Here is a 16,462-nt window from a genome sequence, read left to right on the forward strand (position 1 = left end):
GGCAGCCTCTCCACGTGGCCACCCACTTCAGTGCCTGCGAAAGCGCCCGCCGCCCGCCACCCAGGCATCTCGAGAGTTTGCTTAATAGACTCGGCTGCGCCAAGGAGGGGTGTCGGGGCGCGGGGGGCGGGGAGCTGCTGCGCCTGGGTCCCCGCCCGTTGTTCCCTCACCGGGGCCGCCTGGGCCCGGCCGGGGAGGGGATGGGGATACAGGGACCCGGCCCGGGAAGAGGGCGGGGCCGGGATGGGACCTGGGCCAGGTCCGGGGACAGGGCGGGGAGGAGGCCAGGGAAGGGGACCCGGAGGGGGGAGGGGGAAGGAGGGGGAGCCAGGTGGCTGCCCCCGGGCTGGCAGGAGGGGCTGCCCCGCTGTCCTCCCGCTGGCCGCGTGCGCTTGAAGGATGGAACCGCAGACCTGGAAGCCCTGTCGCGTGCCCCAGCACCGTCCTTCCAGCCTGCCGGCGCGTCCCTGCCGGGCCGGGGGGAAGGAGGGGGACCTCTGCCTGGCAGGTGGAGCCGGGGCCTCCTCCCAGGAGCGCCTCTGGCAGCCCGCGCTCGCAGGGAAGGCCGCGCTCCGGGGCCGGCGCTGACCTTGCAGCCGCTGGGGTCGAAGGGACAGAGCTCGGGCGCTGCAACCGGAGACCCTCCCTCCCTCCCTCCCTCCCCCCCCCCCCCCAGGCTTGGGGAACCGGCTCTCCCGCCGGGGTCACAGGAGCGCAGGGGCAGGCGTCCCAGGAGGCCACAGCTCCTCTGGCGGGGACCCAGCTGGGGGCCAGCCCTCCGCCCCGCCGCCCCCGGCTCGCGCGCCCCTCTCGGTCGGCCCGCCCCTAGGCCCCGCCCCTAGGCCCCGCCCCCTCCACAGCCCCGCCCCCTAGGCCCGCCCCCTTCACAGCCCCGCCCCTCTCGGCCGCCCTCGCCCCGCCCCTAGGCCCCGCCCCCTCCACAGCCCCGCCCCCTAGGCCCGCCCCCTCCACAGCCCCGCCCCGCCCCTAGGCCCCGCCCCCTCGGTCGGCCCGCCCCTAGGCTCCGCCCCCTCCATAGCCCCGCCCCCTCGGCCTCGCCCCGCCCCCTCCGACTTCAAGCCTCACTTTTGCCTGCCCCTGCCTGGCTGCTCTCCGTCGGCCCCGCTCGCTCGAAGTGTTTGCCTGCAAGAGTCCACCCTGGAGCGAGTCCGACGGACTCCCGTGAAACGACCATCCCAGACCCGACAGGATCCCCAAAAGCCTCACACCCTGACAGCCCTTGCCGCGTGTGGCCGGGGCACGGCGGGGTGCAATCAGTCCGATGAGAAGGGCCAGATTTGATATAAAAGCAGAGACATCTTCCAGTTTCGCAGTAGAGACCCCTAATGTCCTGGGATAATGGGGGGGGGGAGGCGAGCATACTCTTAAGTTTGCGCGATTCCTCAGACTTGGGGCTTGGAACTTGAAGGTGATGGCGGGAACTCTCCGTCATCACGGGTCGTGAGGTCACCTTGAGGATGGAAGCTGCATAGTAAGAGTTAGAAGAGCTGAAAAATACAGTTCCGATGAGTCCATGGAGCGGTCTGTCGTCCCACGGTGCCTGCCTAGCTCCCGACCCCTTATAGGTGAGGCATAACTACTCTTTTACTTAAACCACTATGTATTAGTTGGGGCTCCCCAGGGAAAAAGAACCAACCGGTAGGAGATGTGAGTCTGCCTATCTATCAATCATCTATCATCTATCAATCATCTATCATCTATCTATCATCTAGCAATCATCTAACATCTATCTATCTATCTATCTATCTATCTATCTATCTATCATCTATCTATCATCTATCTACCATCTGTCTATCTCCACTGCAGGCCAAGAAGGATCCAGACAATTTTGGCATGACTCTCACTTCCTATAAATGACTTTCTCCCTGAAGAACAAACGGTGTGTATTAGGCAGAAAACGTGGTGGGCACATGAGTTCAGGGGCAGCTATCAGGCAGCTTCAAGCGACAGAAATCCACACCCAAATCAGGCAGCTCAGGCCATGTTCTGGTGCTGTAACAAGACACCTCAACCCAGCGAAGCTTACAAGAGCAAAGGTTTGTTTCTCACCCAGGCTAAGAGTCTCTCTCAGCCCCATTTCCTGTCCCCTTTCCTCTGGAACAGGGCTCGCTGTAGGATGTGATTGTCTGTCTTGTGGCAGAAGGGATAGCAAAACATGCCTGGCTCCTTCCGGCCTCTGTTAGAAGTGACACACCTCACTTCCACTCACATTTTATTAGCCGGAGAATCACATGGCCATACAGGATAGGGATGTATAATCATCCTCCAGGCTGGATGCCACGGGGTGGGGCAGCAAATGTTTTGCACATTAACTGGTCTACCACACCATCTTGCTGGACTACAAGAATATAAACAGAAACGGACCTAGAATTAGAAAGAACCAACTCCAACTTCACTTGCCCCATTCCAATGCCTTCACCCAACTGTAGGCAAGGAGAGACTCTGAACAGAAAAGCCAGTTTCCCATTCTGGCTGCATTGTTAACAGTGGGAGGCAAGTGAAGCCCGGTGGCAGCACGTGGAACTCTGGGAGAGCCAGGCTGAAGACTAATACGGCCCCATGTTCCCACTTACCTTTTGCTTCTAGTCCAATTCCTCTAAACTGAAAACTGGGAAATGTTCCTGAAGTGGGGGAATTCTGTGGTCTGAGGTTTGGGTTGGGGAAGAGATGAAATTTCAGTTACACATGTAATTGCTTCTGCTCTGGAAGATCTTTGTGTGAGTCTGGTCCATCTCTGGAGCCCTTGATGCTGAGTCTCTGGTGTGATCCAAAGGCAAGACTCATGAGAAGCATATGTGTAACCGATGTCCACCCTTACCCATCTCTTTATGCCTCAGTCCTGGCCTTTATATAAAGATGCTTTAGCATATAGTGGATGCTCCCTAGGTACCCCTACTCCACAAGCCCATAGTCCAAAGAATCTCCTGGATCAGCAGGTCATGTTAAGTGTTATGGATTGAATTGTGTTCCCCAAAATTCATATGCTGAAGCTCTAACTCCCAATGTGACCTATTTGGAAATAGGGCCTTTATCTATCTATCTATCTATCTATCTATCTATCTATCTATCTATCGAAATAGGGCCCTTAAAGACACATGTAGGGGCACCTGTATGGGTCAGTTAAGTGTCTGCTTTCAGCTTAGGTCCTGGGATTCACAGGTGTTGGGCTCCCTGATCAGTGGGGAGTCTGCTTCTCCCTCTGCTGTTCCCCTTGCTTGTGTGTGCTCTCTCCCTCTCTTTCTCCCTCTCTCTTTCTCCAATAAAGTTTTTTTTTTTTTAAAGACATATGTAAAGTTAAGAGTGAGGTCCCTTAAGGGAACTGGTCCTTATAAGAAAGGTAGAGACACCAGAGACCCGTTGCTCTCTCATCACACACAGAGAAGAGGCCATGTGAGGCATAACAAGAAGGCAGCTGTCCACAAGTCAGGGAGAGGGTCCTCACCAGAGACCGTCCCTGCTGCTGTCTTGATCTTAGATTTCCAGCCTCCAGAACTGTGAAAATATAACTATCTGTTCTAAAGAAAAAGCCACCCAATCTGTGGCGTTTTGTTGTGCAGTCCTAGCTGACCAGTACTTTAAGAGTAACAGCAACCCCAGCTTCCAGTCCAACTTTTCTTTTCTTCCATTTCCCCTTCTTTAGAGGAAACTCTTTTTTTATTCTTTATCACTATTACTTTGGCATTTCTTTCCATATGTCATAAGAATCATGCCCAGTGGGTTCCTTCCTGAATTTTCCATCTTCCATGGTACTTCTTGACTTCTGCTATGGCAAATGAGATTTTAGCTCTCTTTTTTTCTGCCCATTTTCACTCTACAATGCGGACTTCTCCCTGCCCCTGACCTGCTCTCTGTATTATTATGTCATATTTGATTAGATTAATAGCAGTACTTATATTATTTTGACTATATATGTAAGTGTACATCATGGTGGAGTGTTATGGCAAAACTATGATTACTTTGTCTTTTTGGTTTGCTTTTCTGGAGGAATGATTTTTGTGTGTTTGCTTATTTCTCTATGCATTTATCACCAATTCAAAAACAAACATACACAGGCTTAGGTCCCTGGTCAGAAAGAGCCTGTCACCAACACATGGGCTTTCAATCCAAGGACTGTACATGAAAGGTCTATTCAGAGAGGTGTGGACAAGGATGGAAGGCACCCCTAGACTTTAGCAACAGTAGGAAACCATTACCAGTGTCAGGCCTGAAGAGCAAAGGGGGAAATAGGGTTACTGGATCCCAGCAGATTTGGAGCTGTAGAGGAGGGGCAGCCTTGCAGGATTTGTAGTCAGGGAAGGATAATGTAGCCACTGCCAAGATGGTGGCATCAGAGCAGGAAGAGAGGGGCACGAAAGACACTTGACCTCCCTTGCTTCCTTGCCTCTCATCTTCTGCCAGTGTTGCTCATTAGCCAACCCAACAGGAAGCTGAGGGCAAGGGAGCCCAGAGTTACAATCCACAGAGATGGCCTCCTGGAAGCTGCTGGTCAGGAAGGGGAGGAAATGCAGAGGGGACGGTGAAACTAAAGGCTAACTGGCCTGTCCTCTCATTTTTTGCCAAGGATTCATTGGCTTCAGGTGTCCTAGTTTTAGCTTCCTGGAGACATCTGTCCTAGAGTGTCCTGACCTGTTCCCATCCACACTCTCACTGTGGGACCTCCCTTGACCATCATCCTGGCATGTCCTTCCTTCTCTGTTGTATCTCCCATTTTCTGTCACCCCAGTCTTCTTCTTTGTGGCTTTACTTCTTCATTTTAGGGGAGCTCATCCTCCAGTAGCTTCCTGAGAAAGGATGTGCATGTGAGAACTTCATTCTTTGAGACCTTGCAAGACCAACAATGTCTTTATTCTTCCTTCACACCCACCTGGCACGATCCAATCTTGGAAGTAATTTTTCTTCCTTACATCTGGTAACACTGATGAGAAGCCTAAAGCCCCCTGGTACCCAATCCTGTGCATTGGACATATTTTTTTCTCTTTGTACATTTAAAGAAGCTTATCTGGGGGCACTTGGATGGCTCAGTTAGTAGAGCATGGGACTCTTGACTCAGGATGTGAGTTTGAGTCCCACACTGGGTGCAGAGTCCTTAAAAATAAAATCTTGGGAGGCCTGGATAGCTGAGTTGGTTAAGTGTCTGACTCTTGACTTTGGCTCAGCTCACAATATCAGGGTCATAGAATTGAGCTGTAGGTCGAGCTCAGTGGGGAATCTGCTTGGGATGCTCTCCCTCTCCTTCTGCCCCTCCCCCATCTCTTAAATAAAAAAGTAAATCCTTAATAAAATAAAATAAAATCTAAATTAAAATAACAAAGATTTTCTGTGTCCCCAGTACACTGACATTTCATGACTATGCTCTTTGGTGTGGGTCTGTTTTCACAACTATGCCGAATGCCCAGTGGGTGCCTTCAATCCCTAAATTCAAATCATTCATTGTTGGGGAATTCCCTTAAACTAGTTCGCTGATGACTTCATTTATCTTTTTATTTCTAGAACTTCTGTTATCCAGATATTGTACCTCCTCTGATTTTCTTGTGATTTTTGTTTTGTGTTCATTTTATGCTTTTGTTCTTTTTAGAAAGAAACGACCTCATCCTATGAACTGCATTATGCCCTGCAAAAGATGCTGAAGTCCTAATCCCTAGAGTCTGTGAACGTGACCTTATTTGGAAGTAGGGTCTTCACAGAGGTCATCAAGTAGAACTGAAGTCAATAAGGTGGGTCCTAATCCAATATGATGTCATTATTGCAGGGCCAGTTTGGACACAGGGATGGACCTGCATATAGATAGAATGCTGAGTGAAAATGAAAGCAGAGATTGGGGTGATGTTTCTAAGCTACAAGACACCAAGAATTGCCAGTAAACCACCAGAAGTGAGGAGAGAGGCAAGGAACAAATTCTCCTTATAGAGTCCTCACAAAGAACTAATCTCTGCCAATACCTTGATTTTGGGCTTTTGGCCTCCAGAACTGTGAGACAATAAATCTCTGTTGTTTTAAGCACCCCAGTCTGTGGAACTTAGTTAGAGTAGCCCTAGGAAACTGATACACCTCATCTTTGCCTTCCATTTCTTCTATTAAGTTCTTCATTTCTTCTGTCATGTTTCCAATTTCTAAGAGCTATTTTTTGTTGTTGTTCTGTGCATTTCCTTTTTGTCATTTCCACCTCTTATTTCATGTCTGCCGTATATTTTCTCATCTGAGAAAATTAATGATGATTTAAAGCTTTCTTTTCTCAGACTAGGTTGCTGTTGTTAAGTTCCTTGTTTTATATCCTGGTAAAGGCTCTTCTCAGGTGTCTCTAAATCTCCTATTTAAGAGAGGAAGGCTAAGAGGCTAAAAACACCAAGCCAAGAGTAGAACTTGTTAAATGTAGAGGAATGTGAAGGAATTCTTTTTTGGGGAGCCTGGAATGTAAATGTCTTTAGGTCTTTCATTTTGGGCTCATCAGATCCTTCCAAACTCCTGCTTGGAGGTAGAGATATACAGGAAGCAATCTAAGGCCTCAGTCTTTATCATGGACAGTCACACATCCTTTGCCTCACACTCTCCTGGGGAAAAACCTCCTTTCTGGAGGGGGGTGGGGGAGGGGAGGGTCCCCTGCATCCTAAAGTGAGAGGTGAGCCTTGGGAGCAGATGTGGGAAGCCATCACTTTTTTTTTTTCCTTTTTTTTTTTTTTTAACTGGCTTTTAACCAATTCCCTTTATTCAGTTCTCCCCACCCTTCACCTCCACTTCTAGAATTACATGAGCAATGAATTCCCGACTTTTTTGACGATTTGGTTGGTTGTTGGTTTTTGCAATTTGGCTTAGATTTGGTTTTCTGCAGGCAGTGGTTGCCTACCCATCTATTTTCCAGCTTAAAATATTTTCTTCTATTGTCTCCTCTTCATTCTCTCAGAACTGTGGTTTTTTGCAAAAAACAAAACAAAATAAAAAACTTTTACTCCACTTTAGATGGTGTTCCAAGAGAGAACAAAATGATATGTGTATTCAATGCTCTGTCTTTATCTGAAAGTCTTGAGGTCTCTTTTTAAAACTAATTTTCACCTTTGTGATATAAAAACAATCAACAAACTAGGAATAGAAGAGAACTTTCTTGGGGCCCCTGGGTGGCTCAGTCAGTTAAGCGTCTGCCTTCAGTTCAGGTCATGATCCCAGAGTCCTGGGATCAAGCCCCATGTTGGCTCCCTTCCAGCAGGGAGTCTGCTTCTGCTTCTGTCTCACCCTCTGCCCCTTCCCACTGCTTGTGCTCTCTCTCTCTCTCTCTCAAATAAATAAAAAAAATCTTAAAAAAAAAAAAAAGAAATTCCTCAAACTGAATGAAAGACATCTATGAAAACCTCACATCATACTACATGATGAAAGACTAAATACTTTCCCTCAGATCAGGAGAAAGGCAAAGATGTGTGCTCTTACCACTTTTATTCAACATTATACTGGAATTTCTAGCTAGGGTACTTAGGCAAGAAAATGAGATAAAAGGCACCCAAATTGGAAATTAATAAGTAAAATTATCTTTGCATCTGTCATGATCTTATTTGTAGAAAATCCCAAGGAATCCACTAATGAAGCTATTGCAACTAAGTTCAGCAAGACTGCAGGAAAAAAGAACAATATTCAAAAACCAATTGTATTTCTATATATCAACAATAATAATCTGAAAATAAAATTAAGGAAATTCCATTTTACAACAGCATTTAAAAAATAAAATACTTAGAATACTTTTAACAAAAGAAATGCAAAACCTATACTATGAAATGCAAAAACTATAAAAATTGTTGAAAGAGACAAAAAAAGACCTAAATAAATGGAAAGACATCCTATGTTCATGGATCAGAAATGTAATACTGTTAAAATGGCAGTACTCCTCCATAATCTACAACACAGTGCAATCCTATCAACATCCCGGTTGGCCTCTTTGAAGAAATTGACAAGCTCATCCTAAAATTCATATGGCAATGCAAAGGAACCAGAATAGTCCAATCTTTAAAAAAACAAACAAACAAACAAACGAACAAACAAACTTACAGGACTCACACTTCATACACTAAAAACTTATTACAAGGCAACAATAATCAAGATATTGTGATACTGGCATAAGAATAGACATATAGAGCAATTGAGTAGAATTGGCAGTCTAGAAATAAACCTCACAGTCAATTGATTTTTGACAAGTGTACAAAACAACCGAACACAGAAAGAATAGTCTTTTTGACAAATGCTGCTAGGATAACTGGATGTCCACATACAAAAGAATGAAGCTGGATGCTCTACCTCACACCATATACATATTTAATTCAAAATAGATTGAAAACCTAAATGTAAGAATGAAAACTATAAAAGAAGAAAATACAGGAATAAATCTTCATGATCTTGGATCCAGCAGTAATTATTTACATATGATGTCAAAAGCACAATCAAACAATAAATTGGACTCCATAAAAACTAAAAACCTTTCATGCTTCAGAAGACGCCATCAAAAAAGTAAAAAGAAAGGGATGCCTGGGTGGCTTAATGATTGAGCATCTGCCTTCGGCTCCGGGCATGATTCCTGGGTCCTGGGATTGAGTCCCTCATCGGGCTTCTCCCTCTGCCTATGTTTCTGCCTCTCTCTCTCTGTGTGTCTCTCCCGAATAAATAAATAAATAAATTTTTTTAAAGTGAAAAGACAACGCATAGAATGGGAGGAAATATTCTCAAATCATATATTTGATAAGGGACTTTATACAATATATGAGGATCGCTTACAACTCAATTGTAAAAAGATAATGTAATTGACAAGTGGGCAAAGGATCTAAATAGATGTTTCTCCAATATACATATACAAATGACCAATAAGCACATGAAAAAATGCTCAACATCATTAACCATGAGAGAAATGCAAATCAAAACCATGGTGAGATACACCCCTTAAGACGGCTATAATAAAAAAGATGGATGATAAAAAATGTTGGTGAGGATGTGGAGAAATTTGAACCCTCATACATTGTGGGTAAGAATGTAAAATGATGTAGACATTTTGGAAAATAGTCTTGAAGTTCTTCAAAACGTTAAACATAGTTACCATACAGCCAGCAATTCCTGGTACATACCAAAGAAGTGAAAACAGGAAAACACGTACACATGATTATTTAGAATAGCCAAAAACGTAAAACAAACAAACGAACAACCCCCCACCCCCCACCCCAAATATCCATCAACTGATGAATGGGTAAAATAGAATGCAGTATAACCATAGAATTTCCAATGTTAGCAATAAAAAGAAACACAGTACTGATCCATACCACCACACAGATGAATCTTGAAAACATTATTCTGACTAAAAGGAGCCAGACACAAATTTTATATATTGTATGATTCTATTGATATGAAATGTCTAGAACAGGCAAATTTATAGGACATGTAAAGGGACTGCTCAAGGGTACAGGGTTTTTCTGGGGATGATGAAATGTTCTTTTTAAAAAATATTTTATTTATTTATTCATGAGAGACACACAGAGACATAGGCAGAGACATAGAGAGAAGCAGGCTTCCCGCAAGGAGCCTGATGTGAGACTCAATTCCGGGACTCCAGGATCACGCCCTGGGCTGAAGGCTGGTGCTTAACCGCTGAGCCACCCAGGGTGTCCCAACGTTCTGAAATTGATTTTGGTGATGCCCACACAACTCTGTGAATATGGGAAAAGTCTCTGAGTTGTGAATTTTAATGTTTGAATTCTGTAACGTGGGAATTATATATAAATAAAATTGTCGTTAAAAAACATCAAATTTAGGGGCACCTGGATGGCTCAGTCAGTAGAGTACATGATTCTTGATCTCGTGGTCATGAGTTCTAGCCCCATGGGAGGTAGAGACTACGTAAAAAAATAATCTGCATTTCTACTATGACCCTTTATGTTAATTTGGGCAGTAATTGAGCTATGCATTACAAATCAGCATAATGATGGGGTGCCTGGGTGGCTCAATTAAGCATCTGACTCTTGGTTTCAGTCCAGGTCCAGCCCTGGGACAGGCTCTGCATTCAGCATGAGTCAGCTTGAGATTCTCTCTTTCTCTCCCTCTGGCCCTCCCCGTCCCTGCTCACACTCTCATTCTCTAAAACCAATCAATCAATCAATCAATCAATCAATTGATTGATTTTCTTAAAAAGAAATTGATTTTCTTAAAAAGAAATTGATTGATTTTCTTGATTGATTGATTTTCTTAAAAAGAAATTGATTGATTTTCTTAAAAAGAAAAATATCAATGTAATGACACCATGGATTTGGATGGAAGTAGTCGGGTCATGGACAGGGGGTCAAGCACACCTGTCACTTATTAGCCATGTAGTCTTGGAGGACTGACTTAACCTCTCCTCTCCCAGCCTCGGTTCCATAGTCTGTGGAATAAGATTAATAATAGAAGCAGAAGAAGGGATTTTATGTTCATAGTCAGAACGCTGTTAAGTAGACTATAGGAAATTTGTTGAGATGCTTCTTGCCTGTCTTACACCCAAGCAGAATGTATGGAGGGACATATGAAGCAGGACTCCTTTGGTTGTGAAAGATAGACAACAAAACACAGTAGCTTCAGCAAATAAAGGGAATGAATTGGTTTGTGATGCTGGGAAATGCAGGTTGTAGCTTCAGGCATGGCTAGATCCAGGGGCTTAGCTGATGACATCTCTCCTTCTGTCCCTTGCTCACTCGATGGTAGCCTTAAGAGTGAAGACTCTGGAGCCAGATTGCCTGGATTTGAATCTCACTTGTTCTGTGACATGTGGCAAGTTACTAAACCTTCCTATGCCTCAGTTTCCTCATCTATGTAAAATGGAGATATGATAAGAGTACTGACCTCAGAGGAGAGTTGTGGGGATTCCGGGAGGTAATATACATACAAAGTATGTTTAGCATACTGCTTGCCAGAGTCAATACTATATAAGGATTTAATATTATTATTATCATTGTGATTTATTTTGTGGTTCAGTTGCAGCCAGGATCACTCCATCAGGCAAGAACACTGGTTCCTAGAAGCTCAAGTGTATATCCCTACAGGGAAAAATATTTTTTTTTTTCTTTCCAAGAGGAGGGCCATCTTTACACACTAGGTACGAGTCCCAAGGACTTTGGGTCACGTGCCCACCTCTGACCTGAACAGAGGGATGCAGTCCTCCAAATGGCCCAGCCATGATGCCCGGGGACTGGGTACCATAATGACCCCGTGGAGACATACGGAGCTAAAGAGACCAGAGGAAGCAAAAAGTGGCCAGGCAGACAAAAACCTGTCCACCCCACACCTGCTGTAAGGAAGTTTCTAAACATGTTTGGAGAGAACAGAAGGCTTCTGGGAAGGCTGCATTGGGGCCACGGCAAGCAGGGAAGTTCCTGGCGCAGCTCACGGTGGGGAAGACGCTCAGCCTTGGTGCTGGGGCCCTACTCTGTGCCACGCCACTGTAGTTATCACTAGAAAAATGAGGCCTCGCAGGCTTTCTTGAGGCTGAGGAATGCCATGTGGTATGCATTACCCGCCAAGTAATAGACCGTTTACCTTCTCCAGAGCTGGGAGCAAACAGACCTAATTGGTGTAGCCACTGGAATATTGTATGTCTCTCATTGTGGTCCTGGAACTTGAGACCCTCTTACTTTTGCAACCAGGACAACATGTTGAAAAGATGGTGGTCTTCAATCTAAATGGAAAAAAGCACCACCACCACATTTTAGACGGGTTGGGGTGGTTTGAAGTGGTTTCTGGCCAGCCCAGCTCCATCAGGCCATCTGAGAGGTTTGCTGCATCTGGGGGCCGTGGAAGGAGGAAGTGATTTCGCTAAGCCAGCCCGAGTCTGCATTCCCAAATATGGAGTTCAAGGACTCATCTTGAAGAAAATGAAACAGAAGCTTCCAACAAAGGGTTCTTAGAAGTCGGTTTATAATTAACCTTTCCGTGTAACATGAGATTTCTGAACTAAATGGAGGGGGAAAAATAGATTCAATTTTTACAATTAACAGATACTTGTAAACAGCAATGTGCTCTACAGAGCATTGATTACCATATGCTGGGGATATTAGTCGAAGGGCATGTCTAAACTAATCCAATGAACGTCTTCTTTTTGATTCGGGTTTTCCCCTATACTTGACAAACAGGCCGGGCCTTGTCGGGCTCTGCAGGGAGCCACTGCCCAACCTCTGGAGCCTGGGGTACAAGCACCACAGGGAGGCCCTGGCTCCAGTACCTGCCCTCATTTAATCTGTGACCTCGAGGACTCATCTCCAAACCATAATTGAATTCCCATTTGATCTGCTTGACCTCTGCTTCCCGCAGAGCCAATTCCCAGTGGAGAGCATGTGGCCGGGACTGGGGAAGCATGGCGCTGCCACCTGTGCCCTCTCCCCCAGGATGCAGCCTCCAGACAAATTTCATCTGGCCCATCAGGGTTGAAAAATGTTTTTGGATGCAAATGCCTTCAGATGCCGCCTAGTCTGCTCCTGCTGCTGTCACCAAGGACCATAGACTTGGGGTGGGGGGTGGCTTCAAGGACAGAAACTAATGGTTTCACAGTTTGGGGGGGCTAGAGGTCCCAGATCGAGGTGTCGAGGTGTCAGCGGGGGCCTTCTGAGGAGTGTGGGGGCAGGATCTGTCCCAGGCCCCCTCTCCTTGGCTGTTTTCTGTCCATGTGCCTGCACATCACCTTCCCTCTGTGTGTGTCTCTCTGTGTGACCACATTTCCTCTTTTGATAAGGACACCAGTGAGTCACATTGGATTCGGGCCCACACTAACAACTCTCATCTTAATTTAATCTGCAAAGACCCTCTCTCCCAAGAAGATCATATTCCGAGGTACTGGGAGTTAGGACTTCAACACAGGAATTGCCAGGGAATACAGCTCAACCTATAGTGCACACTGTGGGGCTTCATTTTGCCACCGTCTCTTTTATTCACTAGCTCCTGAAACTAGGTGCCTTTCACAAATTCTATTTCCTCCAGACCTCTGTACGCTTCTGGACTGTGGCTCTGCCCCTGTTGGGTCATTCAGTCATTGATTCATTCATGTATTCCATCAAACATAATAGTACCGACATTGCAAGATTGTTGAGAAAATGAGAAAACGTATTTACATTTTTAGCTTAATGTGTGGCATATGATAGTTATTCAACTGTGTTTATTCAACCATTCATTAGCCAATATTTATCCTTTTTTTTTTTAAATCTTTATTTATTTATGATAGTCACACAGAGAGAGAGAGAGAGAGAGAGAGAGAGGCAGAGACATAGGCAGAGGGAGAAGCAGGCTCCATGCATCAGGAGCCCGACGTGGGATTCGATCCCGGGTCTCCAGGATCACGCCCTGGGCCAAAGGCAGGCGCCAAACCACTGCGCCACCCAGGGATCCCCCAATATTTATCAAGCACATCGAATGCCAGGAACGGGGCTGCACTTGCAAGGCCAGGCAGTGTCTCTGCCCCCAGAGTGTAAAGTGAGCTGGAGGTTGCAGACATGCTCCAGGAGCCCCAGCAGATGCATGTGAACAACTGTGGTAAGGTCTCTGTTAAGCTGGGAGCAGGAGTCTGGTGAACATAGTGGCTGGAGCAAAAAGAGAGGGGCAGGAGGAAGGCACATCGTGGGCTCCTGGGGACAGGCCATGCAGAGCTGTGGCCTACAGAAAAGTGGTGAGCTTCCTCTGAGTGTTGGGAACTCTTCTGATAGCTTCTCAGTAAAGAAGCTGAGACATAATACTGAGAGATAATCAGAGCAGTGCTGCAGGGATGAGGTTGGAGCTAGGTGAGAAGGGGCTCCAGGAGAGCCCCCGGGGAAGCAGCAGCAGGAGCCCTGAGGGAGGGGTGGTGAGGATGGGCAGAAGCGGTTTGCTTATGGAGATTAAGGGGAGACTTGGCAGGCCTAGGGAGTGGGTTGGTGGGAGGTGCCAGGGTTTACAAACCTGGCCAGGGGGTGTGGCTTACAGCTGAGAAACACAAGAGGGTCTGGTTTGCAAGGACATGGTGAATTTGAGGCAGAGGAATCTGGACTTGATAAAGCATGAAGAGTTATTGTCAACCATGTATTCATTCATTCCCCAAATATTTATGGAGCACTTGTGCACAGCGAGTAGAATGTTGGGTGTCAGGGATGCCTCAGTGAGCAATTCAGAGTGCAGCGGATGGATGCACTCTGGATGATCTCACTGCGGACTATGGCCAGGACACATGGCCAGGTGAGGTAAAAGGGAGCCACGGGCGCTACCTAAGTTTTATTTATTTATTTATTGATTGATTGATTGATTGATTGATTTATGATAGTCACACAGAGAGAGGGGAAGAGACACAGGCAGAGGGAGAAGCAGGCTCCATGCACCAGGAGCCCGACGTGGGATTCAATCCAGGGTCTCCAGGATCACGCCCTGGGCCAAAGGCAGGCGCCAAACAGCTGCGCCACCCAGGGATCCCACTACCTAAGTTAGAGGAGGAAAGGAAAGGCCTCTCTGAAGAGATGACAAATGAGCTGAAGCCTGAAGGGGAGGGTGAGCCAGATACAGATACAAAAGAGCTTGGGGCGGGGGTGGGGTGGGGTGGGGAGAAACATCCCAGGTGGAGGGCACAGCATGTGCAAAGGCCTGGATGAGAGAGAGGCAGGTTCGGGATGAGGGAGTGAGAACCAGGGGCCAGGTCACGCAGAGACCGAGAGGCTAAAGGAATGCATTCACATTTTCCCCAGGGCTGCAAAAGACCTTTCAGGGGGCCTTTAAGCAGGGGAGCACCAAGTCTGAAAAAAACTGCAGTGGAATTCTAGGGACTCGGCCCGTATATCTCTCCTTTTGGCTTAACTTGATTTGAATTGAGTTTTTGTCACTTGGAGCCCAAGGGTCTTGATGAATGCATTTGGGAAGAAAAGCTTTTCTGGGGAGCATTGTTGAGATCCAAGAATCACACAGAATGTTAGAGCTGGATGGGGCCTCAGGGATGAGCCAGGTTAGTAATGTTCTCACTTCTCCCTGTGAGGACTGAGCGTGCCAAGACCCAGACCTCTCTCGTGTGCAACAGCTGCTCGGTGGTTATACACATGGAAGCCTGCCTCTGCTCTCTCCAAATGGTGTCCTCGCCTAAAATTGGAGACCTTTGAGCCAAATGTATGCTACTCCATTATAGATGGCCAAACTGAGGCCCAGGGAGATTTGTGAATGCCTGAGGCCATGTGACTGGGAAGAGGTCATGCCAAGAGCAGGACGTGGGTCTGCAGCCCCCTTACAGTGTGCTTTGCAGCACAGCAATCTGCTCGCCACCAAGGCCTGGACTGGGGATCTTGCTGCAGGGCCGGAAGGTTCAAGGTTCAAGGGTGCTCTTCCTAGATATGGCCAGTGATGGGCTTGAAGAGGCTGCAGCTTTGGATCATCCTTCCCCGGAAAGGGATGGAGCCATGGCCAGATTCAGAGACTGGGGCAAGTAGTACAGAATGAGGAGAAGGAAGGCCCTGATATTGAACTTCTTTTTGGGGTTCCATATAAGATGGAGGTGAGTCTTGCCGACCCAGCATCCTCTGGGGCTGACAGTGCCCAGGACTGGGCGGTACAGCCCAAATTAGGGATTTGGGGTGCAGGCTTTGTCATCGGAGCTGACTTCAGGTCCTGGATCTGCCCCCCTCTGGATGTGGGGTGTGGGCACATCACCTGAAGCCTCTGAGTCTTTGTTTTTCATCTGATGTAAAGCGTACAGCAGCCTCGCGGGGATGGGGTGAGCGCTAAGGAGATGCTGCACAACCAGTGTCTAACGCGGTGCCTGGTACCTGCCGAGCACCGGATTTGCTACTGCTTTGCCATGGTCATTGAGCCAAGGCCAGGCTTTTACTCTGAGGTCCACACAGCAGGGCTAGGGAGAGGCAGAGCCGGATAAAGGCTGGCCCAGTGGCTGCTCGGCCAATGGGCATCAAAGCCCCACCTCACAGGAAATTCCCAATGGACATGAAAAATGGGAGTCGAGTGTCTTCCCAGTTAACGGAATTGAGACTTTTCATCCCGCCATGGTTCTTCCCCACGGGTTCAAGTTGTAGCAACTGCCAGCACTGTTCACATGTCTTTGTTTTATTTTTATTTGTGTGATGAACCGTCAAAGTAAATAAATCGGCTATGTGATTTCAAGTAACTGAAACAAAACAAAACAAAACAGAAGAGAAAAACCTGCCTTGCCAAGTTCCAGATTCCTTTCCTCCCAGGTTCAGGCTCCCGGAGCTTCTTTGCTGTGGGATACACACATGCTTCCCGCAGGAATTTCCCAAGGCTCGGCGGAACAGACTGGACACATCTTTACTCCTCCAGGCATTTAAAAGATAGAAGACTGACATTTCACTACACCAGGCGCCGGAGTTGTGTTTTATGTATATTCTCTCAATTAGTTCCCCCCAAAGCCAAGGATTAGTATTATTCCCTCTTGCAGATGGGGAAACTGAGGCTCAGAGTGACTCGCTGGAGGCAACACAGC

The sequence above is a fragment of the Canis lupus genome, chromosome 19, assembly GCF_048164855.1.
Source record: "Canis lupus baileyi chromosome 19, mCanLup2.hap1, whole genome shotgun sequence".
Lineage (NCBI taxonomy): Eukaryota > Metazoa > Chordata > Mammalia > Carnivora > Canidae > Canis > Canis lupus.